Here is a 26,059-nt window from a genome sequence, read left to right as displayed (position 1 = left end):
GGAGAAAGGAGAACAGTGAAGCAGTTTAAAAGCTACAGTAAGAGAATCTGTGCCAGAGGCAGAAGCAAAGCAGCCTTTCCATCCAGGCTTCTGAAGGCTTCATTGTAAACTTAAAACCTAGGAGAGGGAGCATGTCTGTTAAATGCCTGCTCACAAATACAGCAAAAACCATTTAGTTCTTAACAAGTTAATTCCTAGCACTGACATTAACTCTGCAGAAAAGATATAGTATTAGGCTATGTTTTCACTGAAGAGCTGGCACAACAGAGCGGTCATACCACTAATTACACCTCCAGCAGAACAGGACAATTTCCTGAAGTGCAATGAATTAAAGTTAAGAACACAATCAGTTTTAAAGAAAGGGTTCTTAAATGTAATTCTACTCAGATCTGAGTTCAGTTAAAACCTAGCACACAACCTGGAGTAAAACAATAACAGCAACAACAACAACAAAATACAAGAATCAACCTGCGCTAACTTTTTTGTTTGCAGAATGTGCAATTTCACTTGTTGGTGCTAGCTGGTACAGGATGAACAGAATATGGACTCCACCAATTCTTTGTGCTGCTCTCCAAGACATGAAGCATCATCTAGAAAATCCTGGTGATATATGAAAAACCTTTCTTGCTTTCTAGATGAGCAGCTGAGCTCACATGTCACCTTTCCAGCTGGAGTTTAGCATCTGGGGGATCTAAAGTGAATAGATCTAAAGATCTATTAGTAAAATAGTTATGAGATGCAAAGTTTGGTTAATTTGGAAGGAAGAACAGGCAGTACATTTGAATCTAGACTGAGAATTCCATGGTAAAATGTTAGATTAAGTACTGTTGGCATATGCTCTGTTTGCATCCCTATTGCCTTGCCAAAATATCTAACCAATCTTTATTCTTGTTCTGTCTGATCTGGTATGAGTGTTGTGTCCCAGTGCATATGTTACAAGCTTCACTGGCACTGTAAAGCTGGCAAGTGAATCCAGTCAGATTTACAAGCACTATCTTTCTAACTCCAGAGCATCTGTATACTGTGGGCAGACTGTTCAAAGAACACGTAAACTACTTATGCATCCAAATGGGAAGTAATATCCATGCCAGTTTAGCATGTGTTTTGTGAAATGCAAATTAAAATAAAAGGTTGAAGTAGGCTTTTTGGTTCTGAAGCATCATGGTGAATGCAATATCTGAAAGTGACCTCTGTCATCAGATGTAATCATTGCCTTTATAGCAATTATTGTATCTAGTCCTGAAGGATGTATAGAGCTCCATCTTCCTAGGAAGGCTGTTCTAGATCCTTGCTACTCCGCTCATTCTCTGTTTTGCCTTTTAATCACTAGAAAATTTTTACCTATTGCTGGTGCAACTCTTATTAGTGAAATTATCAGAGAAAATCGAACCCCTTGAAAAACAACTAACTACCTTCCTTCAGCCTACTACTGTTCTTTCTTCGCTACTCATTACTATCTCCCTTGGATAGGTCATTTTATTCCCCTTTTTATTAGAGGCTGGCTTCTCCAACTTCACTGACAATTTTCCATTTAACTTAGTATCCAGTGCTTCACATATTAACACATTTAAGGTTGGATGTGTTGAGTTTATCCAGAAAATGCGTTATCAGACCACTCTCACACAATCTACTTTTGGACATTTTTTGGTCATATTCATTTTTTTTTCTTACCATATGCAGACAAAATAACAAGTTTGTACTTGCTTGATTTATGTTTAATGTCTACTGAAAGTATTATTACTACTTTTTTCCATTCTTCAGTTGTATTGTAGCACTTCTTACTGAAATGACTTATTAAAAATGCACACTGTTGAACATGTAAGCTTGTATGGTTATTCTACCAAAACTGGTGGAGATGTCTATACCCATTTTTTTTGTATTGCCCTCATATTTTGATCTCCTAGTTTTTTCCTAGTTCTGTTCTGAAAAACAACAAATTCTTCATTGTACCAAAATCATCCTGCCAAAGCTTGTATGTTTGCTTTCTTTTTCTACTCTATGAACCCCCCTGTATATTTGTTCTCTTTTCACTTGTATTGCTGAAGAACCTTTTATTTATTTATTTATTTATTTATTTATTTATTTATTTATTTCCAAATCCTCTCTTCACCGAATCACAGAATCACAGAATTCCTAGGTTGGAAGAGACCTCAAGATCATCAAGTCCAACCTCTACCTAACGCTAACAATCCCCACTAAACCATATCCCTAAGCTCTACTTGTCTCTGCATACACTTTTTGATCCCTTAAATGAGTATTTTTTTACTAACCAGTCTTCCCTTCTGAATATGCTTTCTACTTTTTCTGAAATGCCCTTCTTGAAAGTAATCAGTCTACTAGCAGAGCACTAGTCTGGAAGTTTTTTTTTACGTCAATGTCATTTGGTATATAAATTCTAGACTGTTTCTCATCCATGGTCTGGAAGGAATTTAAATCTTCCTTTGCATGCAAGTACTGAAGACCTGTCTGGTTGTTAAACCCGAACAATTCCTTCATTTTGTCAATGTTTATCCAATTTTTTCCTTTTAAAAAAGAATAAATATTTTATAAAAAATTACTTTGTCTTTCTATGCATTTATTTCCTTTGTGAATATAACATGAATAAACTCTGCCATTCAACCCAAGATCATTTTCCAGGCTGGCTCTTCCATGACAGCCTTGCTGCTTACCAGTGCCAACTCTCAAAACACATCCTCCTGCTTCATGGACATTTTAACCATCAAAATTAAGGAATCTTTAATAAGTGATTATTTTTGTTCTGAATGGTTTGTCACTGGAATTCATTGACTGATGTGTGGCTCTGCAGTGGGCTTTAATATTGAGGGGAACCATGAAATGCGAGGAGTGACTCAGACATTAGATTCAGGAACTCCTTTATTGCCTAGGCCATTTGTTGAAGTTTTTTATTTCTAACAGTGTACTACAGATTAAGCTTTTTTTTTTTTTTTTTTTTTTTTTTTGTCAGAGAGACAATGCATGAATCTGTGTTTTCTTTCTATTGGTATTAATTTAAAAGCTTAAAAATATGAGAGTTTTGAGAGATCTAAAACCACTTCAGCTTCTTAACACTCAGAATGGATTTTTCCCCTCTTTGTGGGAGCCATAAGTTTAATAAAAGTTCATTACTTTATTTTTTATTATGATATGTGCTTTGGCTGGCTAAAATGTTTCTAAAATACTGTTGAATATCTTAAATTGAGAAAAGCAGCTTGTTAATTATAAATTGATAAATGGTTCAAAATAGTGATTTAAAATATTAATAAAAACATTTTACTGGATTTGTTTGCAAATTTTTATGAAAAAATCATGTCTACAAAATTTTAATCAATTTTAGTTCATATACTTGCACACATGAGTTTGTTTTTATAGCCCTGAATTCTTGTAATAAACACAGTATAAAGAAACACCAAATATTTCCTCAGAGGTCATTTTAAATTAAAAATAAAAATAAAATAAGCATGGGTCATCTCAGAGAATCTCAGTCAGGCAAATTTTAAATACCACTCACTTCAGTGAAGTGTAACTTCACTAGCTGGCAGTCATTAATACATTATCTACCTACTCTTCTCTCTATTTATTATCCAAGATGCATAGGTAAAATGTTATGCATTAATTTTATCACACAGAATCACAGCACAATTTGGGTTGGAAAGGACCTTAAAGATCATATAATTCCAACCCCCTACCAATGGCAGCAACACCTTTATGACAATTAATACTTTTTTTTTTTTTTTTTTTTTTTTTTAACTAGCCTCTACAAAAGGCCTCTATAACTGCATGTAAAGACTACCGAAGTCTGATTCTTCACTGCTTTCTTTGGTGAACCTGTTCAAAACAAGTGTAAAGTGTGACATAATGTCATTTATTATTCCCCTTGCTCTTTTTGCCCAGTTGATATTCAGAGATGTAAGGGTTTGGATAATTCAGGTTGTAGGAGATGGGCATGATTTTTAAAAGTATCTTTTCCTCTGAAGGGAATGAAGATAAGGGACAGCCTGTAAGTTAAAAAACAAAAGACTTCTTTAGAGAGCTTGGTGGCTGATAACTGCCAAATAACACCACATATATCCCATATCTATTTTTGGCAATCAGTTGTAACTAGTTCTACAAAGTAAAATGAAAATGGGAAGTTAAAAACAAACAAAACCAAAAACAAACAAAGAAAAAACATGTCATAAAACATCAGATAATCTTCTGCTTGAAGGAAAGATCTATTAATGTGAGCATCAGCCACACTTTCTCCCTGTTCTTTTCATCTGGAAATATCCCAGCCAGTGTTGGGCTAAATGTGATCCAACTACCTTTTTCAGCCTTCCTCCCATTCTGTCATGACCTTGCCAGTTGTGCAGTACTGTAGTTGAAGGTAATCAGTTTAGTACATGAATAAGATTTGATTATTTTTGTTTTACATAGGCTATAAACCTGTCCAATCTGTTTTAAAAATCCTTTCAGTGTTCAATTCGCGTAGCTTTCACTGAATTGAATTCCCTGCCTGAAATATATTAAGCAACTGGAGTTAGAGCAGGGGAGTCTTTTTTTTTTTTTTTTTAATGTAAAACTCTCTTACTTCCTTGGAATAATTCTTTACTAGAAATATAGAGATTTGGTACACAGTGTATTGTTTCTTCTCAGCACTGTCCCTGAGATTTTTAATCACCTATCAAGCTAATATTACTCCACTATTACTCCACTGGACTTTGTAAGACTTTACCCTTCTTTGCAGCTTGGTCATGGTGTCTTCCTGGCTGGCTCTGGTGAACATGTTACAAGCATCAGCTGTTAGTTTGGCAGCCAGTTCAGTTCAAGGGGATGGTAACTGTAGGGCAATGCATAACTAATAAAATGAGCTAAAAGCATCAGGGGGGTCCTAAGCAGGAGCCTGAAAAAAGAGGCAGCCTCTAAATATACTCTAAAACGTTTCTAGCAGTCAGGATGTGCAGTGAAAGCTGTCTTCCTTCAGAAGTTTACATAATCATTTAATTTAATCCTTCCTATGGTGTTTCCCTGTGACTGCTTTAGTTCTTTGATCGTAATATGCTAGGACAAATGTCAGGAAATATGAGTCTACAACGTGATGTAAATCTTGTTTTCTATTGGAGATGTGACTATGAGCATTATCTTCATGATATTTTCTTTCCCATGTATTTATTTCTGCTCTTTTTTGTTTGTTTGTTTGTTTTGTTTTGTTTTCTTTTTCCAGTTCTATGATGACAGAGAATAGCAATGACTTTCAAGCTGAAAAATGAAGTTATCTTGTATTCCATCCCTGCGTTAAGAGAGAACTTTAACTTGCATTTCAAGGTGAGGAAATGCCTTATTAACCTGGATATTATCTCTAAGATGTGTTAACAGTGTGATAGATGATAACAGATTTGTAATAAGCCAGGTCTTTTGACTTTTACATTGTTTTGCACTTTCTTCAGCTCCATCATCAGTGTATGTGATGAGACCTACATATATGTTTCTGTCTAACAGCAGTCAAGTATCATCATACAAATGTTGTCATTTCTTTTCTTGCTCTTCAGTAGCTTTATAGCTTTATGGACTATTCTGAACTAGATGGAATGAAAAAAGAATATCTTGAAAATGATAGATATATGCCAATAAGTACACAGAAATTAGCATTAAAAAAAAAAAATAAATGAGGGGGGAATGAAGACTTCTTTGGCTCTTTTGAACTTTGAATTAAAAAATATGAGAGAAAGAAACTAAAAATCTTTCTATCCCTGTGGTAGAACAGGTTTTATATGCATTTTTGTAATTACATAGTGTGGTACTGTGAAGGGAAAATGGGGGGGGGGGAATGTAAAAATAGAGAACCAAAGAGGAAAATATTTTGTTATTGCTAGTAGTTTGGTGTCTGTTCAGTAAGAACTTTTGTCAGTGAATTCCTAGCTTTCCTTTAATTAATGTTGCATTACTTTTTTTTCATAGCAGCATCTATTTAAGATATTGTTAATAACAACATCTATTTAAGACATTAAGTCTCTAACATTAATTTAATGGAAGCTTTCCAATGGCATCTATTATATGTTCCCGGTTAAATTAGCATGATGTTCTTTTAATGGATGTTTTAATAGACATTATTAAACAAAATATTATAAAATTAAAACTGAACTCAGTGGGTTCTTTGAGTTCCTATTATAATGTTCTGTGAAGTCATTGATTCTGAAAAATAATAGTCTATATATTTTTAATTTAATTCAGTGGTAGTTGGCAAGAGCAAAAACATGAACACGCATTTATTAGGCAGTAGTAAAGGTAAACATTTACTGAACTAGGATGCAGCTGATTTTAAAACTATCTTACATTTTGATTCTGTGGGTAAAACTTTTTCAGAAGAGGTTTATAAACATTTGTGTACCAACAGCAATGATCATACTTTTTCCTCCCTGCTGATGTGTATGATGTGTCGAATTCTTGTTGCAATCAGCTCTGAAAATAATTGAGAGCCCATTTCTTCAGAGGAAGAAGCATTCTTTTTACAAGCTATTTCCCATATTTTTTCAAAAAAAACTCATTTTCTCTTGTTAGTTTGTGAAACTACACAGTGGGAGTGCATAGTAAGTCTCAATTCCAGCTGGGCTGCTTCTACACCAGATTCAAACTGAGAAGTATTGCAAAACTCAATAGACTGCAGATCTGCCTAGTAAGCTCTTATTTTGCTCAGCACACGTTTAGTACACAGGCAGCAGAATTTGAACTTTCTCCTTATTGATTTTCTGTTTGTGAGTCACATTCCTGAAAGTACATATCTTACCCATGGAAAATGTTATTGCTTTCATCAATGAAGAGGGCTGTTGGTTATCATCTTCTTATTTCAGCAACAATTATGATTAATTCCCATTTTTTTCTTCTGATCGTCCTCATTTTGTTGCAGATATGTGGGAGAGAAGACACCTAGCATACACTTAAAAAAAAAAATAAATAAAAAATGAAAGTGTCTTGTATAACCAGTTAGTTGGCATTTTGAACATGTCATAATTGCTTTCCTTTTGGGTGGAACTTTTTCTGGAATTCTCAGAATTTCTGAGTTTTCTATATAACCAACCCTCCATGAAGTATTGTATAACATCTCAGGGTTAGCTGAAAACTTTTAACTAAATGAATTAAATCACCACTATTTTCCCTGAAATCCTAATGGTCTTATTTGCATACAAATCTGTCATTTCACAGGACAAATCTGGCAGACTTAATATGAATTTCCCATTGGATTTGTTTGTGAGTGTGAATCCAGCCTTCACTGAAGAAGGACTAACAATCTTTTTCACATCTCTCAGAAAGCCTTGTCAAAAAGTGCAAATGAAAATCTCTACTTTTCACATAGCTCTCTTGCTGCCTGCCTATATCCATCTGGCAATTTCTGATAAGGTCATGCCCATATGCTGACTCCAGGTGAACAAATGCTATTTTAAGGTTCATCTGTGTGCTTTAGAAAATATGTGCAATAAGTAAACAAGCAACAATCTAATTAAGTTATAGCCTGGAAGTGGCAAAGTAAACATGTAAATTGAGAAGACAAAGGGTTTGTTGTGCTTTTCAAAAAGTCAACCTTTTAAAGGTATGTCTTAAACTCATGTGCCTAAAATAAGTCTTTGATAAGTGGGAGGAACATTTTTCCCATAAGAGTGAACTTTACACTGCATTCTCTAATGTTGTGCAGAAAAGCATTTGTTAAAAGAACCTGCCGTGAGGTTCTTTCAAGAAAAGAAGACACTTTTATTTATAATCTCCAGAATTCCCAAAATGCAATGGGATACAAACATACTTGAAAGCGGACTTTATAATAATATGAGAAAAAGATGCGAATGCCTGCTGTGCTGAGCTGGTTTGATTATACCATAAAGCCCTTTAAAAACTGAGTTTAACATCTCTTTGGGGAGAAAAAGGCAAGTGAAAATAGGCCTTCATAATAGGCCTCTATGAGACAGGAAGAAGCTGGTTGCCACACATGCTACTTTGCCTGTGCTTTTTATTTTACTTTGGATGAAAATAGCTCTTGTAAATCCAGAGAGAGAATGAAATAAACACAGAGTTCAATATTTCAAATAAGATGACAAATTTCTAAATTTCCATTTACCAGCCTTTCCCCCTAAGAAAAAAAAAAAAAAAAAAAACTGCTCCAAGCTAATTCTGTTTCCCATCTTATGTGGGGGCAAGTCCCCCATCTTTCTTCTCTCCTCCACTTTCCAGTCTTGGACCCAGGAACTGAGGATAGGTGTCAAGGGAGTCTGGGGAACCTGCATCTCTCCAGTTCCCTCTCCATGTTTCTAAGCTCCATCTGTGGGACCTGACAGAACATCTCTGCAGTGCTATCGTCAGTGGCAACCCAGATCTTCACAGAAATGCCAGCTGGCATACAGAAATACTGTTTAGCAAAGCTTTTGATGTTATTAGTTTACTAGGAAGGAGTGGGTCTATCGAAACTGAGAGACTGTTCTTAGAATTGCCACATGGCTTAGGAGAGTCAGGAGAATGTGGGGGACCAGGTACAAGTGTCTCCTCTGCATGAAGCATGAAGCTGAAGCCTTCTTATTCAGGAATTATTTAAATGAAAAACGTTTGATGAATTGAAGATGTTGACTTACTGGCTTACCAAGCAAGACACTTTCCTGAAATGCAGATGACCCCGATCCAATTTTCAGTTCCAATTCTGGTTCCAATTTGGATGGAACAGGGACATGAACTCAATTCCCACGAGAGTGCCACTAACTTAAAGCTTTGTAGCTAGAAGAGCTCCCAGGATTTTTTAATTTTAATTTTGTTACAGGGATTCCAAATCCCCATAATTGCTTTCAGCTGTAGTTTCATTGAAACAAATATATTCCTATAGAATGTGATTTAAAACAGATTGGCATTTTCTGCCAGCATAACTGAATCAAGAATATTTTGGGGAGCTATACTAAAGAAAGATTATTTAAAAGAAGACAAATGGGAAGGGCAAAAGAAAATGGCAGGCAATCAGATAAAAAGGTAGATAAGCCAAAATAAAGTCCTATTTGGAAGGGAAACAAAAACTTGTCTTCCATTTTAAAAATCTCTCCAAAGCTTTCCTGGTTGGATGTCTGTCCTGCAGGCCAAAAGACTTACTGCTAACCAGTGAGAATCAGGTCAGAGTTGGAGCCTTTTATTAATTCACCAAGTTAACAAAGTCAGTTTTGAATCCTGAAAGCTGTACCTATAGCCAGAAAATCATCTAAATTTTCATCTAGAAAATTTTCATCTTGATTTTCATCAATCATCATCTAGAGCTCAATTTATAATCAAGACCCTTGATACCTATTGTAGCCAGCAAGGCTTTCTTTTCTGACTTTTTCCTCACCTTTTTCCTTTTATAGTTTCTAAAATAAAGTTTACTTATGTAAGTGCCCTTTTCCTTTACATACTGCCCATAGGCAGAACAGGATTCTTTTTTATTACACTGGCATTCTTTTGTCCAGAAGTTTCAAAATCATTCATGAAGGAGACAAGCATCCTGCTTTGTTCCTTTGAGCAGATGTGTTGATGCATTTATTTTTCACAGAAAAAATGACATACTTTTTTGAGAAAATGACTTGATTTGAGAGAAGAAACCTGCATTCTAGTAGTCTCAGAGCTAAAGAAATTAAATCTGTTAATCATTATGTAATACAATTTATTTAGAGTGAAGGATGACTACTAAAATGTACTTTTTTCATCATTCCTTCTTTATTTGTCCACAAAATATCTAAGTGTCCAAGCTTGCCTGTATTCCAGCTCTGAAATCTCATGGGTTAGATGTCAAACCGGCTTCTTGTGAAACCTGCAGGATTGCCGCCATGCCCTGGTTCAACTGTAAATAGCACTGTGATCTATGCCACCACTGTAGGACACATTTGAAGTGTATTACTCATTGTATCACTCAGAAATGGGTAGCATCTAATTTAACTCAGACAACTTGTGACAAAGTGAAATGATTGCACAGGAAATACAAAGGCCAAGATATTAAGAACCATTATGGATATGTGCATACCTAAGGATTTGAAAATGTCTAAATTCTTAGCAATTGTTTTTTACAGATTCTGCATAGACTCCTTAGAAGTGTATGAATTCTAGACCGAATTAATATGATATTAACCTGAATAGTTAAAGGAATAAGAATAGGCCATTAAAGAGTAAGGAAAACCTTAAGCCAAGAAAAGCTGTGGAGTTCTAGAAGTCCAGAAAGCAGATTACAGGAAATGTATAGAAGTAAATCTTACGTGAGCAGGTATACAGCTTGACACAAACACTCAAATGGGCTTTCTGGTGTGCAATATAGAGTTAATTACTTTATCTTCTCCATTAAAACAACCACATGTATTCAGCATAAGCCAGAATGTGTGTCATGTTCACACCAAACTACTAAAGTGCACAAAGAAGCTGCTGCACCTAAGCAAATCCAGTGCAGTTAGGTAGATGATGATGATGATACAGAGGATAAGGCACCCCCTGGGAAGGTCTCTTGGGAAATTTCCAGAATATGCAAAGTCATCCTGAAGATTATCAGATGAAATCCTCTTTCGTGGTTTTAGACAGGGATTCTGTTGAAGCCAAGGTACCTGTCCTATACTATTGGTTTTACCTGGATTTTACCATTCAAGGCAGATGCTACTACTGCTACTACTTTCTACTAATCTCCTGTTTTGTTTAGAAGCTGTTGAAGCTTTTAATAAGGATGTTAGAATAATGGCCGTTCAGTGTTTACCTTAAAATAATGAATATGAGTGCAGAAAAATGTATTATGTGTCTTTGGAACAGACATGTAAAGTCAAATGATTTTTTTGCTCATCCCTTTCTTTCTAATAAATATTTGCTAAGAGTTTAGTACATGTAAATTCCTGTGTATTGGCATTGCAACTGGATTGCAGAGGATTTTAGAATCTTTAGTATTAACAACTGCGACTATTCAAACAAAAGATATAAAATCCTAAATCCCAAAAGAGTATCTTGAAGATGAAATTTATAAAAAAATATAAATAAATAAATAAATAAAGGATCATATTTGCTCATGTGTTATCTGATACCTGGCTGTTGTTGTTTTTCAGGCTTTACTGTGCAATGTTTTTAAGCTAGCCACAAATGTAAAACAAGTACAAAATAAATCTGAAATGTTCATGAAATCTTGAGGCTCAGAGCGGAGCTGTAGGAAGAGTGCTGAATGTCAAGAGACACTGAGTTGACTGAAGTAAAATTTTGATTTCCACTTGATGTTTTTATTATGGGTAAATTACAACACCAATTTACACCATTTTTAAGAACTATGCATTTGAAATATGGTAAAAAAGATGTGGTATATTAATTTTAATTTGGAATGCAGTTTAAACTGCATGAGTCATTTCATATTGCATCATTCCACACAACTTGTTTTCAAAACAACTTATTTTCTGAAATGATAGTATGTATGTTTTGGGAAACAGTCACTACTAAACTGGCTTGCAAATTTTGACTGTGAAAAAGAGAACATCTGAATTCTGCAAATAAATATTCAATTTCCTAAATCTCATCTAAATTTCAATGATTCTACCATTTCTTCTTCTAATTTGAAAAAGAAAGATGTGCTTTAAAAGCTAAGCAGACTGACTTTCAAACTACAAGCTATATATGATTTAAAAATAAAAACGGCAGAAGAGAAGACTGAAATCATGGTGGGAACAGAGATAAAGGGTTATGCAGAATAAACATCAGAAACATATAGATGCCAATGCAAAACAGTTATGCTAAACATGTTCTAGTGATATAACATGACTGACATTTTAATAACAAAACATCTGAGCGTTAGTGCATAAGCAGGATGTTATATGGTTCTAGCCCAACCTAGCAGCTCCTGACAGCTGCTGAGAGAGGCTTCATGCAAATCAGTTTTTAAAACTGAATCTTTTCTGATTGGTATTCATGTTATATCCATTACAACAGATACTGCTTGAGGCAGGCACAGCCCTGATGTGAATGTGATTTCTGAGCCTCTTACCCAATACATTGGGTGATGGAGTGGGATCAGGCTTGCTCTTCCAAGCCCAGAAGCAGCCCTGGAGCCCTACCTATAACCCATGATCCCAACCTCAACAAAACAGTTCCTGACTAGATGCTGTAGCACAGATGGCTACAGCACGGAAACTTGAATCTAGTGTCTTTAGTGTCCTCTTCCACCTCCCTACCATCTTGCATTTCCAGTGAAGAGTCACTGGTAATCTCCTATTTTCAGATCAACTGTCTTTCTTAAATTATTCAGAGACTGAGCATCAACAAAAGCACAGAGGATCTCAATTCTTAGGTAAATTTGAACCTTTGTAATAGTGTGGCTTTGTGTCCCACTGCATGATGACCTTTCTCTAAACATGTCTTTGTGTTTGGAACACAGGTTCTAGCTCTTAGTTTTAACAGCAAACTGCTTCTGCCAAGAAAACAGCCAACCTCAATATTTGAGAAGTGAAAACAAGGTAAGCATTTTTAGAAACTTAGAGCTTTTTTTCTTCCTTAAGCAGTGTTTTTGTGCTTATTATTTGAACTTCTTTGGACTTGAAGAAAGAGTGGTAAATTGACTTTAAAGCAAACTATAATAACACAAACATAACATTTCTTCTATTTTTAATATAAACATTGTTTTAAAGCTGAATTATGCATCAACAGGAAACTGTGAAGGAAATACCAAAAAAAATAAATAAATATATGAAGCCAATTTCTGGAAAGGAATCTGTGATTCAGCAACTTCTGAGTAGGCATCTATGTCAACATTAAATCAGGCTGCTAGATCAGCATGTTCAAGTGAAGAGACAATATTCTTGGGGTCAATGTGATCAAGATAATATGTAAAGAAACAGAAGCCAATTAAGGCATTTAACTAAAAGGGATGAATCTGAGAAGTTAGGATAGTCAAAGATCAAACTAGTTTCACAGTCATAAATTCGTTCTAATTGGAAAAGTACAGAGTCTATTAAACCAGCTGAGGGTCCATTAAGATGCCCAAATGGAAAACAATAAGGTAAGTTCCAAAACCGTCAGTCAACTTGTAAGCAATAGATTTTTGGGGAGTTTAGTAATGGAAAATTTAGGCTAAATAATGCAAGCTGAGTGAGTCATATACAGGAAGTCTAGCTCAAATGCTATTTAAATATTACATGCAGTGTTACAGAAGGAGAAATGGAGGAAGAACTTCAGAAAACTTGTAGCAAAATGATGATGTTAAATACAAACAAGGCATGGAAATGAAATGATAATACAAAGTACTCTCTCAGCCAAATGCATCTCACACTATGAAGAACAAAGGCCAGAAAATACTTGAAGTATAAAGATACCTTCATTTACATGATAGTACCCACATCTACATAACAATTAAAAACAGACAGGGGATCAATTATGAAGAATTGAAAAGAGAACTGGTTATAAGCAGTCTCAGACTTCTGATTATCTGGACTCTTTCACAAAGAGCTCAATTTTATAAATTCTAAATCACAAAGGTCCCAGATTTCTGTCATATCTGCAAAGAGATCTTGGTACACCATTATCAGTACAGTCGCATGTCAGTGCAATTTATTACATGATTCAAATCAGAATATACTTCTGGAAAATTTCCCAGAAGTCTACAGTAGAGGATTCTGACTCTCCTACTTTAGGACTATAACATTATACAGTGCATTAGAGGCTGAAGGCACAGAGCAACACAAAAGTTTAATTACTGTTCCTGTGTGGAACATTATAAATATTATGGCAGAGATATAGAAGTCAAGATAAGAAACCAAAATGGAAAAAAATACTGATGAGAAAATCACCTTAGAAATAACATCCTGAGGCAGAGGATATTGATGATGAATAGTAATAATATCCAAACTCAGGTAGAGCTGATGGCTCCAGCAAGAGCTGCAGAGATTTCGTTTTTGATGATATTAGTCACTTTTCTGTGGCTTATTAAAAGAATTCTAATTCAGTCAACCCTTCAACTCTGTCTCAGGTGGTATGATCTGAAGACAAAGATTACTCTGTTATACTTCCTTTCATGGAAGAATGCATTATAAATAAATAAATAAAATTAAAAAATATATATATACATAACTTTCTGGGAGAAATAGGAACTATAAAAGGAACTGTTACTGAAATTATATAAAAATATAGTTCTAGAAAGTGAAAGACTGTTGCATATTTTAAGGTTGCTTCAGGGTATTCCAGCAATCCCTTGATGTTAAAAAGAATAATATTGGAAAGAGCCTTTTTCATCTTCTTCCAGACAGCACAAAAGCCCTTCCAATTCCAAAACAATCTTCAAATTCACAGTAGGTTCTCATGCCATTAGAAGTGTCTGTTCATTGCTATACTGGCTTTACTACTGCTACACTAGTTTACTACTTTGTTTACCTTAGTGTATTTATTTTACTTTATAGACAAATTTATTTTTACTAAATATACTATTTTTATTTTGCTTCTATATTAATTTAGTATTTTATTTTTTACTACTGCTCTACTAGCTTAACTGCCACAATACTAGCTTTACTACTGCTGTAGTAGAGGTAAGCATACTAGAAAGCATAATACTTCATTGTAAAAAATATAGGTACCATCCTTCCATCTCAGTATGAATTTGTGCATGACAGCTTGGAAAGGACGTTTCCAATGTATGATGAGAATGTAGACAGAAAAAGCAAGGAAGAAGAGATGCTGTGATATCTACTCCAAGGTTGGATTATTTGAATGAACGTGTAAAGCATGAGTATAAATATAGATCCGTAACAAGTTATCCATCTATATATGCTTTTGCAGAGGTGATTCATGGACTAATTCTGTACTACTGTTGCAGAGGAGGACTACAAAGATGACTAGAGGACTGAAGCACCTGTCATAAAAAGACAGGCTGAGAGAGCTGGGCCCGTTTAGTCTAGAAAAGAGAAGACTGAGGGGAGACCTCATCAGTGTGTATAAATATCTGAGGAGACGGTGTCAAGAGGATGGAGCCAATATCTTTTAAGTTGTGCTCAGCGACAGGATGAGAGACAATGGGCACAAACTGAAGCACAGTTCTGGCAGAATATAAGGGGGGCACCTCTTTACTGTGAGCGTGACAGAGCACTGGAACAGGTTGCCCAGAGAAGCTGTAGAGTCTCCTTCTCTGGAGATATTCAAAATCTGCCTGGATGCCATCCTGCACAATGTGTTCTAGGTGATCCTGCTTGGAAGGGGGGTTGGACTAGATGATCTTCAGAGGTCCCTTCCAACCTTGGCCATTCTGTGATTCTTCACATTTAATCAACACTAGAGGGTCGGTACTGTTTTCCAGGGCTTCTCTGCTGACAGCAGCAGGAGACTGTCCAACTCCAAACAAAGGTGAATCTATTGCCATTGTGGCTTCTGTAATCTATTTCAGCTCAGCCTGCAGAGTAGAGAGTGTCACAGTAAACAAGACATTAGATTGTAATTAAACTGGTAATTAAACTGTAAATAACTTCAGCAAATAACCTTTTTTTACTCAAAGAAAACTGCCAAGGTTTTTTTAGAAGTGACTGCAAGAAAAATCAAAACAAGTTCTGTTTAAATTCAAGTACAAGGGAAGGCAAGCTAATATAAATCTTTTCATTTTTCCCCTGTAACCAAAAAAAAAAAAAAAAAAAAAAAAGGCATGACCATTTTCCTTTAAAAAATCAGTCTGGTCAGAAGTAAAGCTTAATAACATTCAAAAGGAAAGCAAAAGTGAAGAGTTAGTTAAAAACAAATAAACAAACAAACACCTTAGCATTGAACAGGCCTTTTGTAATTTCAGAGGAATGACTGTTGCTCTAATAAATCCCTGAGGTAATTCTGCAGATACCTTTGTATTTATGAAGGAATAATAATTACAATTCCTTTCTGTGTTTATGGTGGGGAAAGTGGGGGTCATAGATTCCAGCAGAAGGAAGAAAGTTAAGGCAAAAAGGAGTCCACTGTAAATCTCAGAATAACTTAATCTAGGCTCTCATCTTCAGAAAGAACATTTTAATTTAGAATTCCAACATCAAAGATCATATGAAATCACCATTTCTTTGAAAATCCGCACTTAAGGACAAGAAGATACTGGTCAAAATCCTTAAACTGATTAGTACCAAACATTCCTCTGGGCTGAACTTTTCCCTAGGATCAAATTACAGAGCTTAAGCTAGAAATCTCTTAGTCTGATTTCAGTGTTGGCAAGGATGAGCTTCTAGTGACAAGGATCTTTATACTTTATCATGTCTGTCCTAAATTGCTTTGAGTCTACTTTTATTCTTTTCTTCTTTTTTTTTTTTTTTTTCTTACCATTAAATAACATTCCTGTCTAGTTACTTCTCTTAAGGTACAAACAAGAATTAAAAACAAAACAATAGCTTAGTGAGTTTTCCATTACTCAGCATGGAGCAATATATTGTCATTCTTCAGTATCAGTCATAATTCTGCTTTTACCTCCATCCCTAAAAGAAAGAAACCTTGCAGAAATGGGTTCAATGTCAAGGATGAAGAGAACAATTGTGATTGTCCAGATCATTTCACACTTAGGATTAGCAATGTCACCACAAAATATATTCTCAGGTGAACAGGCTGAACATAATGAAAATAATGAAAATATATTCTCAGGTGAACAGAGAAGGAAAAGTAGAGGACTGGTAACTAAAAAGGTCAAAAGCAAAAAGCTAGGAAGATGTCAGGGGATTTTCATTCATGGATTTATGAGCACCTGAGGAAGGTGGTACTGCCCCAGACAAAGAACTACTGAGTAAGGAAGAAACTATGTCCCCAGTGTGCTAATGAAGTCTGCATTCCCTTAAAACTTCACATTTAAACTGAGGGTTTGAATTAAAATTATTCACTGCTACATTAACTTCTTTGGGTCTCTAAGATAGCTTGATTTATAGAAGATAGCAGTTGTGGAAACTGTGCTTTTAAAACAGAAAATCTACTAGAAATTTATACCTGTGCAATTGTGAGGAGAATTAAGCTTACTGGGTAGGTTTTATATTTTATTCACCTAAGTTTTTTAAAAGGCAGAAAGAAAAATAAAAAAAATAAAAAAAAATAAAAAAATAAAAAAGAAGAAAAAAAGAAAAGAAGACATATTGTAATGATTAAAAAATCAGGTTTGACTTGGATAAATAACTGTCAGGATTTGCAGAAGTGACACTACCACTGACCTTAACATCTTAACAACACAATTACAGTCAGAAAGCTCTATTCCCTTCTTCTGCTCATCCGATTTGAAAGCTACAGAAAAGCAATGTGGGAAACAAAACAAGCATTTTCGTCTGCGAACAAAATGGCGCTGACAGATAGAATTGTCAGAGGTAACTAGTTTACTGTATTGCATTTAGGCTAAAACATAGCTATGAAGAAACTGAAATTAAAAATTCTTCTCTCCTAATTATATTAATGACATATAATTTCCAGTTCATTTATCCATGTGTTTTGCAAGCTTTTACACAGAACAATAGTCTAAACACCAGAATTGTAAAGCAACTGCATTTCTGTAAGGGAAATACATATATTTTTTAAAAAGGACAGAAAATATTATGAAATGGTGACTGCTGTAAAAAATATCCTGACACCTTTATGGTTTGGCATTTAAAATATAAATAATAGGATAATTTCACTGTGCCTTTGAATGAAATGACTGTGTGAGGTACATACAAAATCATTTGAGAATTTATTTATCAGAGTACTGATATTCAGAAGTACTTCTTGAAATTTAAAATATATTAACTAGTTTTGTACCCTAGTAACTCTATCCCATTTTTTCTTCACATTAATGTTTTTGCCTCCTCTGAATTGCTAGTGTAGAACTTGTCATGCTTCATGGCTAGGCCGGCTTTTTGGTGTATCTTTGCTATACGTCTGCTGCATGATGAAGGTTTTGTGGAGATCTCAAATTAGAGACATCAAGTTCAGGAAGCTTGAAGTGATAAGGTTTTAAATGCATTTCAATGGTATATTCTATTATGTATATTCATCCTTACTCTGCTCTCAGGGTGTTGTGAACATTAAGCATATTTTGCACTTACACAGGCAACTTATTTGAGGCTCTCAGAACTGAATCAATGTCATCCCTATTTTGTACTGGAGACTGCAGAATGACAGGAATGTCTCATATATATTGTGGCAAACTGAAAAGACAAAGTTTAAATCTCGACCCTCTCTGCAGAGGTAACAATAACTGCCATTACATAGAATCCCTGAGTGTCTGAGGCTGGCAGGGGCCTCTGGAGCCCAACAGGCCCAAGCCCTGCCCAAGCAGGGCCACCTGGAGCAGACTGCCAAGGGCCATGCCCAGGTGGCTTTTGAAGACTTCTACCTCGCTGGGCAGCTTATTCCAGTGCTCTGTCACATGCACAGTAAAGAATTGTTTCTTGATGTTCAGATGGAACCTCTTGTGTTTCATTTTGTGACCGTTGCCTCTTGTCCTGGCACTGGGCACCACTGAGAAGAGCCCAGCTCTGTCCTCTCTGCACCCTCCCTTTGAGTATTTATAAATATTGGTAAGAAAGCCCTGAGCCTCCTCTTCTTCAGGTTGAAAACACAGCTCTTCCTTGTGCTTTGTCAGCTCCTCAGAATTAAATCAGAAATCACACTTGCCATTCTTTTTATTACAGTCATCCATATGATGCATGTGGTCACCAGTGACTAGAAATTTCACACTGGGGAAGCCATAACACTTACCACCATTGGGTAAGATTGGATATTAATAATACCTGGACACTCTGGAAGCCACAGCTTAGTAGTTATTCATTTTATAGAGGAGACTGTACCTGAAGGGAAAACCAGGACTTCAGTCCTCTTCGTCCTACCCGCACTGAAAATGCTGTTTTTCTGGAGTACCACTGTGAACACCACTTGGGAGAAAACTGATTTTAAAAGTGCAGAAGAAGATTAGGGAAATTTAGCTGGCAACCCAAAACTGAATCCCTGAACAAGGGGCACCATCTACAGGGGAACAGACTGACACTGACTCAGATCTGTCCCTGCATTACATGGATGACATCTGCACAAAACACATGCAAGTTGGTTTGACTACTCTTGAATACTCCTTCATAAAAGAGTATTTCCATCTTCATTTATACTACTGCAGTGTCCAGAAGCCCAGGGCAGAAAGCAGGAGCTCTCTGTTTTAGCTGCTACATAAGTGCAGATCAAAAAAGACCATCTCTGCCTAAACAACTTAGAAGCAGCAGATGTGTGCAGATCAAACACAAGAAAACAATGAAATCAAAATGACACATTGAGACAAATAGTCAGTGGACTAACAAGTTATTTGATTTTACCCTTTGAATTTTAGCTATGATAAGAAAACAACAACACTTTTATCTACTCCCTCTATCCAACTCACAGTCTCACACATTGCTCCAAAAATCACCTTCATAATATACTTTATATGACACACTTGCTTTTGTTAGTAGTGTACAGCCATGAATTTACTCTAGTATTTACTTGTTTTACAGAAGGTTAATTCTCACATTTGGGACTTAGCTTTCTCACTTTGTTTTCATGTTTCATATTCTCCTAATGCAGACTTGGCTTCCTGACTAAGAATGTGAATTCTAAATACATCATCATCACCTAGTATGTACTGTGGAAACTTCACTGAACTCAGTGGGATGACAGTGCCCTAACGTGGGATTCCAAGTTTTTAATTTTCAGCTGTATGTGCCAGCCCTTGGATTCACAGTCAACTGGGAATAAAAACAATAAAGACTGGGTGTTTCATTTGCTAAGATGAGAAGTTTAAGACATCTGTGCTTGAACTCATGCAATCAGAGAACTTCTGTTTAAATGCTGGCCCATTCCCCTAAACAAAAGCTAATTCTTTTGTCTTCAGACATACAAACTAGTCTTAGAATGAAAAACTTTAGAAAATGCCAAACCGAAAGAAAAATTGGAATAAAATAGCATGACAATGAAGAAAAAAAGTAAAAGCATCTTTCAGTTAAAAATAGGTACCTGTGATCTTGAGCAACACAAGGCTGGTGAATAATTTCGTCATGATGACACAATTCAATCAGTGTTAGTTTACAGTTCTAAATTCTGCCTGATAAGTAAATTCTGCCTGATAAGTAAATTAACATGCTCATTCATCTCATTCATCTTCTGCTGATTTGCCCTCGTGAGTTGCCTGACTCCGCACCTTGTACATCTAATTGTGGCAGTGGTGATACTTGGTCACACAATGGCTGATGTACAAAAGACAACCAATAGCATCTTGGGCCCAAAGCCAGAGTCCTGACTGCTCTTTCTGATATGCTACAACTTCTGTTGCTCCTTAATTTGCCTCACTTCAGCGACTGTCATTCTAGTACCTGCTCTTTATATGCCATAAAAATTGCCAGGACAGGCCTGAGAATACTTCAGTTTCATTGGCTCTGGCCCAGGCTTCTTCCCTGTTTATGGAGCAAATGGGAGTCTTTTACTTTCAAAACTTAGCTTTTATGGCTCATATTGCTTTCTAATCTTGAGGTTTTATTTTGAAGCCATAGTATATAGAGAATGAAAAATAAAAATGGCAAAGGCAAACACTGCACCATTTCTGCTCTTGCTGTTTTATTCAGATTCTTCCCAGATGCTCCTGTACCTCTGGCTCAGTTGAAGTCTAAATTAAAAACAAGGAATATGAAGGATGGATCAGAGTCAGGTTCTTAATTTGTACTTATCGGGGTTCTTGATAAATCTTTTAAATTGTAGACACTACTTAATGTTCTCTTTTGATGCACATTAAAAAAAAAAAAAGGACAGTTTTAGAACATCATCTTCTCTCACTGCATATTTCTTCCATTTTCTCATGACAGGACACCTTCTTCTTCCCTGAATAAAACTGTGAAAGACATAACAATAATAAATACAATGAGCTGTGTTTTTTGAGTTAGTATCTAGCACTTGGCTACCACTCCCAGTGCTCATCAAACATTTCTAAGCTCTTCTAGAATGTCCTTGCCCATTCAGGATACATACATCATCCCTCAAGTTCCACAGCATCCTTGGGTTAAATTAAAGACCACGACTCAACAGTAACTGTCTATTTCCTTGAGGATGCAGTAGTGAAATAAAACTGGCTTGCAGGACTGGAGACCTCTTTCTGCATGAAGAAGCTTCGGGGCCTGAAAGGAACCAAAGCAAGTGTGTGTGCTAGAAGGAATGAAACTTTTGCAGCAATTTCTCCAGTGCAAATTATCAAGCTCGGAAAAGATTAGGTGCAGTATCTCCCACAACCTGCCAGCCCCTACCAAATTTGTCCTTAAAAAAAGTATATACGTATATAAGTGTGTGTGCAGATTAATTGTGTATGCTCTGTGACAGGCAGAGAGCAAGAAAGGGATGGTATACACTCTTCAGGGCTACTGCTACATAGCATTTCTTTTCCTTACTGTCTGTGAACTATGAAAAAGTCATCGGGCTTAAACGATGGTTTTTTGTCTTTGCTCAAATACAAAGACAGGATATGAAGTGTCATGCCTTGCAAACACCAGACTCTCTCAGACGTCTGGCTGTGTGGCTGTTAGGAGCACAGTATCAAGTCCATATAGTTATTAGCATTGACATTTTTTTTTTATTATTTATTTTTTAACTGAACAGATAAATGATCCCAGAGAAAACAGTCCTTGAGATCTGCAGTACTGGGAGAGAGAAGGAGTCATATTTTTTAAATTGTACCGGGTGATCTGGGCACAGGTGACTGTATGTCTGTATGCACAGGTTAAATTATGTTGGCTTCTCCTTTAGGTAACTCAGCAGGAGCAGTTACTTGCTTTCCTTTCCTGTCTTCTCTCTCACGACCAAATGTGCCCGTACAAGAGTCGTAACATGACTAACAGACCTAAGAGCACGTCCAACTCTGGTGGTATCAGAAAACGTGTAAGTGAACTGAGCTGGTAAAGGGCTGCGATTTTCAGAGGCAAATGCCACCACAAAAGTATGGCTGGGGAACGACAGCATGATGATGGTTTGGGGAAGGCACAGTTAAATCACTCACTTCTGAGACATGCCAGGGAGCTTCTTGACTTTCTCAGGTACCTGCTAATATTGGCATGCAGAAGGGGCTCCCCTGTTTGCCAGGATTTCCTGTTCATCAGATTAAACTATAATTTAGATGACTGTCACTCTTGTGTGTGCTAGGGGAAGCCAACTACGTGGCTGTCGGACACATCACCTCTTGCTCAAGTTTTCTGAAAATAAATGTAATTCAACACCATGCTGCACCACTGTGTATCGAGTCTGGGCTAGAACCTGCATCTTGGGTACCCATCATTAAAGGTTATGGAAAAGTCTTACCTAAATATCACCCTATTATTTTTACAGTCTTGCAACTGAGATGAGAATTTCCTCTCGTGACACTGAGGTACAGATGCAGCAATAACAGATGCTGAAGAACGAAGAACTTTAGCCCTCCGTGCTTCTAAAAGCCAAACTTACATCTAAATCTATTCCCATTTCCCTCTGGAGCCCGGACAGCTCTTTATGTTGCATTAAACACCAGATAAATAGGACAGATCTAATTAAAAGTAGGAGTGCGCTTCCCTTAATTGAACGTGTCACGGTTACGTTTCGCAGCCCGGCGTTAATCAAAGCTGCGGCTCGGCGGGGACGCCCCCCGGGAATCGAGTTACCCGCTGCGGGCCCTTACCTGGGGGCGATGCGGGCTGCTCCGGGGCGAGCCCAGCACCGGTGGGTCGCCACCGCCACCGCCTCCGCTTCCCGCAGCGGTGCGCGGGGCCGCGCGGGGCCGCGCACGGAACGGGGTGCGCGCGGCCGCGCGGGGATGCCCTCGGCGCCCGGCCCCGCCCGACGGGGCGGCCGGGGACCGGGCGGCCGCGGGATGGGCGAGGCCGGCGCGGCGGCTCCACCCATGCTGGGCGCCGCGCGATTGGCCGGCGGCTCCGTTCTCCCCGCCCCCCAGCCAATGAGGGCGGTGGGCCGGGGGTGATGGGCTGCCTCTCGCGGGAGGGATTCCTGGAGACGCTGCAGTGTGGCGGCGCTCCCGGCGCCGCGCAGCCCCCGGGCCGCCTCCGCCTCGCCTCGCCCTGCCCGCCGGCGCCCACCGCCGCCCGAACTTAACGCCCGGCGCGCCGCCTGCCCGCTGGGGGCATAGGGACGGGGTGGGGAAGGGAAGGGAGAAGGGGGGTGTACAGCCTGCCTTGCGCGGGGGCGCACCGCTCCGCGCCGCTCCGCGCACCGGGAGGGGCCGGGGCTGAGCGCGGCCCCGCCGCGGGGGGAGCGCTGAAGGACGCGCCGGCAGCGCCCGCCCCGGTTGCCAGGTAAGGCAGCGCCCCGGGGCTGCCCGCCGCCGGGGGGGTAGGGGGGGAGTGGGAATGGGAGGGGGGGCGCACGCTGCGGGGGGGCGGGGAGCGGCTGGCACAGCGGGGGCGCCCCCCTCGCCCCCCTCTCCCACCCTCCTCCGTCTCCATCCTCTCGTCCTCCTCCCGCTCCGGCAGCGGGCGCGGCGCCCGCCGCCCTCCCGGCGCTGCCCGGGTCCGGAGGCGGCGGGGAGGCGGCCCCGGGGCGGTTTGGGGCTCCCCCGGCCGTGCCCTGCCCGTGGCCGGGCGCTCTGCCGCTGTCCGGCAGCGGCGGGGCGCGGCCGGGAGGCGCGGCGGGGGCACGGCGGGTGCCAGCGCCCGGCCCCACCTTCCCCCCCTCCCTCTCGTAGGGGCAGCCTCTAATCACTGGCGTTACAATTAAAAAAGAAAAAAAAAACACACAATCCTCTCATACTTAGCGATGAAGCCCATTCTTTTTTTTTCCATGCGATTTCATCTGGGGTTCCTCGGACGTTGTTGCCCTCCCCTTCTGTGTGCTGCCTGCCTTGCTGTGGTTTCTGGGGTATTGTGCCCTGCTTTGTATGCTCGCCCGCTCTGGGTACGGCATCAGCACTCCGTTTAAAAGTTAATTTGGCTTATCAAACTCTTCGAGGTGGAGTAGTGAGGAAGTGGCGAAGAATGTTAATGTTTCTTTTGTTTCGAGGCTTCTGAAATAAAGATATCAAATGCCTATCGGTTTCTAGTAGTCCGCATAGTAAGTAAATTAAATGTAGTCATTGGAATGAGCCTTTATGGCACTTTCAACAATCTGTAATTCAATCATCTCTGATACAAGCTGCCTTTTGCTATTATTCATCAGACCCAGCTGAGTGATTTCTGTCAGATGGGAAGTGGTAGAGAGAAATCTCTAGGTAAATGTAACTGAAAAGCTTTGCAAGTGGAGTCCTAAATGAGCACAGAAAAGCACTTGGCCACAATCTGGAGACAGATGTTAGCATCCAAATAAATCATTTCTTCTGATTGTCAGGGGGATGTCAAGTCTCATTTTCCTTATTTAGTAGCCATTTGCAAGTGAAGAACAGGGAGCTCCGTGTTTATGACCTTGTAAACTCAATGCAGAATGCTGTAATTCAATAGTATTTCACTCTGAAATACTATTTTCCGTACAAAGGTCAGTACGGTAATTCTAGATGCACGTACGTGTTGTAGACCACAGCAAGGCTACTGGATCAGCAACGGCAGTATTGATCCTTTGAGCGCTATGTAATGTGCCATCCGTGTTCGGCGTTAATCTATTGCGTGCTGTTTGAACTGCTTTGTTGTCTGAGAGAGTTCTTTCGTCCTGAGAAACAGCAGACAATAGTTGGAGACGCAAGAGGAGACTCCTTTCCCTGGTGGGTAGGTATCTAGAGTTAGAGAAGCAGTTGTTGTAGAAATGACCCTGAAAAGGGGGGAGCTTTTGGGTACAAGGACAAGTGGGCAGGAAACTTAATTTGCTTTGAGTGTATGAATTGACATCTCCTGCCATGCTTAAATAAACCTGCTCAGAGAAAGTGTAAGGGAATTCCGTGTGTGCCTAGAATAGTATTTTCTTGTCACTTGTTTGTTTCTTGGAAACAAATGACCTGATTTTATGTCTTCAGAGACAAATATGTGTGTGTGTGTGCATGTGTGTATATATATGTATTTTTTTCTTCTTACAAGATTTTTGGGGATTGTACTTCCATTAGTAGTGTCCGACGGGAATATACTTTAATATGGTCTATTACTTGGCTTCTGGTATAGTTGCTCAAAATTTGCATGCATGCAATTCATAAATTGAAAACTACATAGCTTAAAAACATAGTGTAGGCAGCTTGAGTGAGAAGAGATAATTTAAAAAAGAACCACAGGGCAGAAGATAATGACATACTGTAGGAAATAATCATACTCCTGCACTTGCAAAAGCATGAAATGTTCCAGTGTAGCCATTTCATACAAGACCAATTTTCCTTCACATTAAGAGTGCCTAAGTGAGCCTTATTAATGTTTGATGCAAAAGATGCTAAATCCATTTTAAGGATTGATACTGGAATTTAAAGAGGTAGCTCACAGACTAACAGTGCAGTTCTAACACTTCCACAGAACAAATGTGGAAAATAATCACTCGCCGTGTATGTCATAGCCGTGCAAATGGGATACAGCATTCCTTGTGACAATGACGCACTAGAAGACGTTTCAGAACTACAGATTTAAAACAGTATTTGGTTTAACAATCTGAAACTTTCCCTTACCTTAATCATAACTTGAATCAGATATAAGAACCCAGAAAATGTTCAGCTTTGGTTAGCATAGTAGCTTAGAAGGTGTAAGATAAAGAAAGGTTCTGTTTGTCAGAAACCTAGGGGGGGAGGAAAAAAAAATCTATACTTTTCCAGCTGGCGTTGAGAGACCGGAAACATAAAATCAATTTTTATGGTCTTTTGGCAGGGTTCACTGTTATACGTAAAAAAGAAGTAGTAGCAGCTAAGGGTCTTGACAGAAGTTTTTAAGCCACTCAGCCATACAGAACTCTGCTAATTGATGCTTCCTCACATGAAAACAAAGCTTTTGTTTAGTATGTTGTAGGCTTTTCTTGTCCATTCTGCAGTCTGAACACAATCTTAAAAATATTTCTATGTAAACGTGTGGTCTTATATTTATATATCTAGGAGTTTAAATGCATATATGATTTCTTACTGGGAAGTTCCTAATTAAGAGGAAGTTCCAAATTAAGAGTGTGTGCAACCTTGTATTGCCTGTTGTGGAAGAGACATCGAAGTTTGCAATACAATTGGAAAGAAAAAGAAAGTTTC

General features: G+C 38.3%; 1 protein-coding gene and 1 long non-coding RNA gene across 8 annotated transcripts in view; one reads left to right on the top strand and one right to left on the bottom strand.

Annotated features, from left to right (window-relative positions):
• Window positions 1–22,726, bottom strand: part of LOC311430575 — a 28,407-nt gene extending 5,681 nt beyond the window's left edge. Inside the window, exons 1-4 of one of the 3 annotated variants that reach the window (XR_014688876.1) lie at window positions 22,595–22,726; window positions 20,499–20,788; window positions 13,767–13,955; window positions 6,761–6,910 (exon numbers count right to left, since the gene is read on the bottom strand). This is a non-coding gene — a long non-coding RNA (uncharacterized lncRNA). Of the gene's footprint in view, window positions 1–6,760; window positions 6,911–13,766; window positions 13,956–20,498; window positions 20,789–20,925; window positions 21,070–22,594 lie in introns of those variants that run through there. The other 2 variants (XR_014688878.1, XR_014688877.1) reach the window with 2 other exon arrangements.
• A 389-nt stretch (window positions 22,727–23,115) lies between these two features.
• The window catches only part of SYT1 (synaptotagmin 1), a 360,501-nt gene continuing 357,557 nt past the window's right edge, over window positions 23,116–26,059 (top strand). For 3 of the 5 annotated variants that reach the window (XM_084528065.1, XM_084528067.1, XM_084528062.1), the window contains exon 1: window positions 23,116–23,225. The gene's annotated coding sequence lies outside the window, so the exon portion shown is untranslated. Of the gene's footprint in view, window positions 23,226–24,479; window positions 24,624–26,059 lie in introns of those variants that run through there. The other 2 variants (XM_084528064.1, XM_084528063.1) reach the window with 2 other exon arrangements.

The sequence above is a fragment of the Aythya ferina genome (genome assembly GCF_964211825.1).
Source record: "Aythya ferina genome assembly, chromosome: 1".
In the NCBI taxonomy this organism is placed as follows: Eukaryota; Metazoa; Chordata; class Aves; order Anseriformes; family Anatidae; genus Aythya; species Aythya ferina.
Note: the sequence above shows the minus strand (reverse complement) of the source record. Positions and strands in the feature narration are given on the sequence as shown.